Source organism: Saccoglossus kowalevskii, chromosome 12 (assembly GCF_978046115.1).
Source record: "Saccoglossus kowalevskii chromosome 12, keSacKowa6.1, whole genome shotgun sequence".
In the NCBI taxonomy this organism is placed as follows: domain Eukaryota; kingdom Metazoa; phylum Hemichordata; class Enteropneusta; family Harrimaniidae; genus Saccoglossus; species Saccoglossus kowalevskii.
The window spans coordinates 18350387-18355849 of NC_140652.1; the positions used below are offsets into that span (position 1 = coordinate 18350387).

The following is a 5463-nucleotide window of genomic DNA, read 5'->3' on the forward strand; positions in this document are numbered from 1 at the left end:
GAGCTAACCTTTGTATGTTGACTGAGATGCACGTCTTGTGATACCATTCGTGGTATACCATATTGCAAACACGGGGTGAGATGGTTCCTGTACTCGGGTGCTACTCCAACATTCCCCTTTACCTTACCATATCCTGCTTTCACATGTGGCGAGATTTACATTATGTATAAATGGTCCATGGGAATCTATTTGCTTGTTTAGTGTTTATTATGAATAATATTATTTAACCATTTTTTTTAAATTACTTCTCCGTGATACAAATAGTTTACGTGATTAACGATTGTGCAATATGGTATTCCACTGTCACATATTAAAATATATTAGAACAAGCAGCCTGTTGGCCGAGATAGCTCCGCACATTCCAATTAAAGAACTGAAGATATCATTAGAAAATGAGCAATATGTATAGTATCATAGCAATTGGACGGAGCAATCAGCTGTTTTCAACAAGAATTCGAAAATATAACTTTTCAACAAAAATGACAAAAATATTCAGCAAAATTAGATAATTAAAGATATCATCACAAAGTTAACAAATCTGAGAAATGCTTATCTAAGGTACATATACACCAAGTATTAAAGCATTTAGGCTTGTAGTTTTCAAGAAGTAGTCGAAAAAGTGAAACATTGACACGGACGCCGACGGACAATCACTCATATGATAAGCGCCGCTCGACAAATTCGACAGCGGACAAAAGTGTGTGATACACTGTTGGCACGTGTATTCCATGGTCGACATTTTATATTCGACTTAGTTTGTTTAGTATACGTTTCAGTACAGGAGTAGCGTTAAGTAAGTAAAATACAGACTTTAATAAATATAGGCTTTAATCATACGACTTAGAAATTTGCATAGGCATATGTACTTACAATTGTGTGTTTGTAAACGATGGTCAATCACAAGTCATACCACAGATTCGCAGTTGTTTCATTTAATTTGGTACACACCCGAGTTCATGGCATACCTGGTATTGCAACAGACTCAATTGAGGAAGCACGTGCTCGCACTGCCAGGGGAATTCACTCACAATCTGTTACAGCTTCAGGGATCTTGATGGGGGGTCTGTGAAGCTTGGTTATACTGTATAACACCATTATGATATTCCTACAACAGTCTGGGTAATATAGAATTGTTTAACTGAAACGGAAAGTATCTAGCATTAGTATATATATATATATATATAAATTGTCAATACAAGGAATACGAGTGACGTATAACCACTAATTATCATAAAATCGTCAAACAACTATTTTATGACGATAGCTGAATATGATAAATATATTTTCACTTACGATGATAACCCATATACGAAAAGAGTTCGTATTATATTTGAATCGAGTTTGGCAGAGTAAAGAACTACATCGTTGAGAGATTAAATAACGAGGACGCATGGAGGGAAAACTTTTTATTCAAAAAAAATCATAGATAATTATTTTTGCTATATTCGCGTGCACATGTATATGAATGTAGTCGTTGTTCTTTTATAAAAGACAAACACTGAAATTATGGCAGGTGTATCCATGCATTAATAATCAATTTATGAATATTCATAATCTAACTCGAAAATCATATAGTCCAAAAGCCAATCACCGACGACCTTGCGTTCAATATAAGCAGCGTGTATGTCCCATTGATCGTTGTGCTTGTTGAGCTCCGAATCCGGCTCCTGGGGGTTCTTCTTAGTGCAGTAAATTTGTGCAGAGTTACATCCTCTATCGCATGTGATTTGTATACAAGTTCTATAAGACAATTTATCGGAAGAAAGGCATTTGATGATTTTATGACATTTATGAGAACAAATGCCATTTACAAGAAAACACGACATTTATGAATATATAGTCATGCAAAGGAGCATTTTGATTGGCTGAAAAGCACTACATGGGTTTTAACCACCATTAGCGATCTCGTCAGACTTTCCATAACCTTCAGATTTTAAAATAGTATCAAAATATACATCCTTGAAATCTGCAATTATTTATCACATTTGTTGTATATAATCATAGGCTGTATGTAATACAACTGCCAAAGGGCGTCATTTAAAACTGCACTCAAATTTTAAGGCTCACGTGGTTGTTGGCGATTAGAACAAGGCTTAGAGATACTAAAAGTCATACATAGCGTCCACTTTTAATGTACATGAGAAATTATTGTTTTTTTTTCTAAAGTGAGAGAGGAGGAATATTTGAATAACACAAGAGGATTTGTGGTAACAGAGTACACATGGCGACTCGCATGAATGGGCGATTGTAGGGTGGCTTATGTGTTTATAGTTTTGATGACGTCTTGTATAATTGACATTGTATAAACGCCATGTTTAATACGTGTCCACTTACAAGTACTTGGTACGAGTGGAATAGTTATTAATGCAAATGATCGGTTAACGTTTGCGAAGTGCGGACCGCGGCAGACACCGAGACGGTGTACCAGTGTGCCGTTCGCTTGGGCGATCACTACAATGCTACTCCACGCCACACATCAGTCACTCGTCCACTCGCAATGTAAATTATTTAAAATACAATAATATTTGATGGTTTAAAGTTTTTTCTTTGTTTGCCATACGATATTGCAAAGACAATTTCTAGAAAGACATTTTAAATTATGCATATTCAGGGACCAGTGACTGAAAGTGGACAGCAAATCTACTGGTATTTACAACGTTTCAAAATAATAATAATGAAAGACCTGCCAACTCTTAATGGACGAAAGCTCACTATGTGCAACATATATGTTCGAGGCGTGAGCGTTTAATCAATATAAAACCTTGAAGGTTAACATTGTACAAATACTTTCAGATCAGCCTTGCAATGCGAATACTGTTTTTAATATTACTTTGGAACTTGAGTACAAAACCGGCCCGATTGTTATTTCTACTCTCTTATTTAGCATGTTTTGAGGTGCTTCAAAACGATAAAGAACCAAGACAGTCGACCAAAAACTAGATTGTTCTCATCCTTGGCAGTTGTCGTAGTCGTAGGATCAGGCAAGTGTTATTAATAGCATGCGTCCTATTAAAATATTTAACTGATCTGAATACATCCCGCCAATAAGGCTTTCGGTGAAACCCACCTGTACATGCTTTCAAAATAATGCCGTGCTTAAGGTTTTGTTTTGAATTTGTTATTATTGGACACTACGTTATGCATTTCATTTTTGTAAACTCGCGACGACACTCTCAGGGTACGTCACACTACATCCATCACTGACAAGGTCACGGGGATGGGTCAAATATTAACCCATAACACAAAATATTCAATTTATTAACCACCTTGGTTCTTAACCAAGATAAAATTACACAATTCATTCAACATCGGGATAATTTTGACTAATGGGCATCGGGATAATTCAATACAATTATATGCATGAATAATTAGAAACATTTTTGGACACGGGTTACTCTTGCACATACGACGCCACGCATGGATTACGTGAAACCAGTGTTTTATATTGGGCACACACAATATATGCTTGCTATAATTTTCATTTCCGACAGTATCGCCCGCCCCATGCATCGGTTCAGTACTAAACGCAGCATTTACCGCGTACCAACGCAAATAGCAGTTTGGTAAGAGGTGGGGGTTACAAAATTATGAACTGCAGACACCCCGGCAAAGTCTGCGACGATCCTGCAACAAGAGGGAGAAACTGCATTCCCTACTCTTGTAAAATAATACAAAAATAAACTGGGCAGGAAAATAACAATGCTATAAATTAACAACATAGTATAATAACTCAAAGCCCAGGACTAACGAGTGTGTGCGTGTGTGTAGGAATATTTGGTAACTTACGTTTCCCGACGTGCGTGTATTAGTCGGCGTCGTCGCCGCGGTGAATTGTAGGTAGCCAGCGACCGGGAGTTCGAATTGAAGCGCCGAACTCTACCTTCGCATCCACAGCGCCAAGCTTCCTTCCCAGTTGGGCTTCACACTTTATACTTACACCATGGTATTAAACGCCGGGTTCGGTTATGGTAGTAAGTGGATCTGCTCGCCAGATTTCAAGGTCATGCATAGCGTAAACCACTTTTGTTGGACAAGGTTTCGAACAGCAACAACCGCAGAATCACGCTGCTTCAGTTATTAAATACCATGACACAGCTAATTGTGTCAATCGTTAATTGGCCCACGACACCTGTTCATTCACAGACTTGTCCAGGGGTGACATCTGGGTCTAATGTCAAATACGCCTATCTACTGTGCTATAGAACTTACTTCGGGCTGCTATCAATTTATACAAAAACGCGTAATGCATTAAAATAATTAAATACGTAATTTCGTCTTATAAACAAGTATTACATAAGTAGTTTCTTATAATACGATCCAAACACCTAGTGACATTTATACAGGAAACGACATTAAATTTGTCTATGCCGCAATAAGCAAAGAATAAGACGACGCAAAAATCAACATACAGAATTCACCCACCACTTCAATTTAATGTCACACTATGTAAGTTGACGCCATATACACGCGATCTTCAAAGTGATGGCCAATAAAAACATTTCTCCATTTTTCTGGACACGTCACAAAACAAGCAACATCATATCATCGCCAATGAAAAAGCTTACATCAACACGTAACCTGTATAGGTACAGTCTGTCTGTCAATGACAAACATGATACACAGCGCAGTTATTGACATAAGGACACGACAAATAACGATGATATGCAGTTCAGATAAGAAGGTTTATCTCTCACTGGTAGCATAGTGGTTGTCGCATCAGACTCATGATTGGTAGACCCAAGTTCAAAAAGGTCGACCCCTACCCTGGGTGAGTGTGCCACAGATTCAATGGGAAGGCCAATCCACTGGCCGAGATTCATTCATTCACTAGCGAATGCGACTTTGGGGGAGCCTTGGTTAGGGTCCGCAGGTGCTTGTGTTCGACCGAGCCTGGTTGATGCCAGGATAGCGCATTGGATTGCCATTTGATAGGAAGGTGGCCGCACATCCCTGTCATGTTGTCCCAAACATGAATATGACTTCTGTAGCAAAGATGCGCACTATGTGTCAGCACTAGCACTTGCAATTTGCATATACAAAAACAAAGTCAGGAGAGACAACAGTGACATTCAATGTCCGGAACTGTCGCCTGGCACAAAAAATATTTAAAAAAAAAAAAAGGTTTATCTCTCAGGTCGCAATGTCCGTTGAGGAGTGTTTGGGTATTTTGTTTTTGAATGCATTCATTATAATAATGTATATATATCATATATATAATATCACTTTCAGACATGAGTACACAACCGACCCGATTGTTGAAATATTCTTACTTCTTTGGGTCTGGTCTTGGGCAATTCTACCGAGGGCACACGACAGTTGTGAATACAGTATAATATGTTAATTGCTAGTTGACAACTCCTGGCTACATAGCATGCATTGAGGTGGCTGTAAAACGATAAAGAGCCAAGAAAGTCTATCAAAATCCATATTGCTCTCATCTTAGGCAGTAGTCGCTGGGCACGT

At 38.3% G+C, this 5463-nt stretch overlaps 1 long non-coding RNA gene across 1 annotated transcript; it reads right to left on the bottom strand.

Moving 5' to 3' along the window:
* Positions 1-810: 810 nt before the first annotated feature.
* Positions 811-4065, bottom strand: LOC144363913 (uncharacterized). The gene is made up of 2 exons (XR_013422781.2): positions 3787-4065; positions 811-1138 (listed from the first exon to the last, which is right to left on the bottom strand). It is a non-coding gene; the product is annotated as an uncharacterized LOC144363913 (long non-coding RNA).
* Between the last annotated feature and the right edge of the window lie 1398 nt (positions 4066-5463).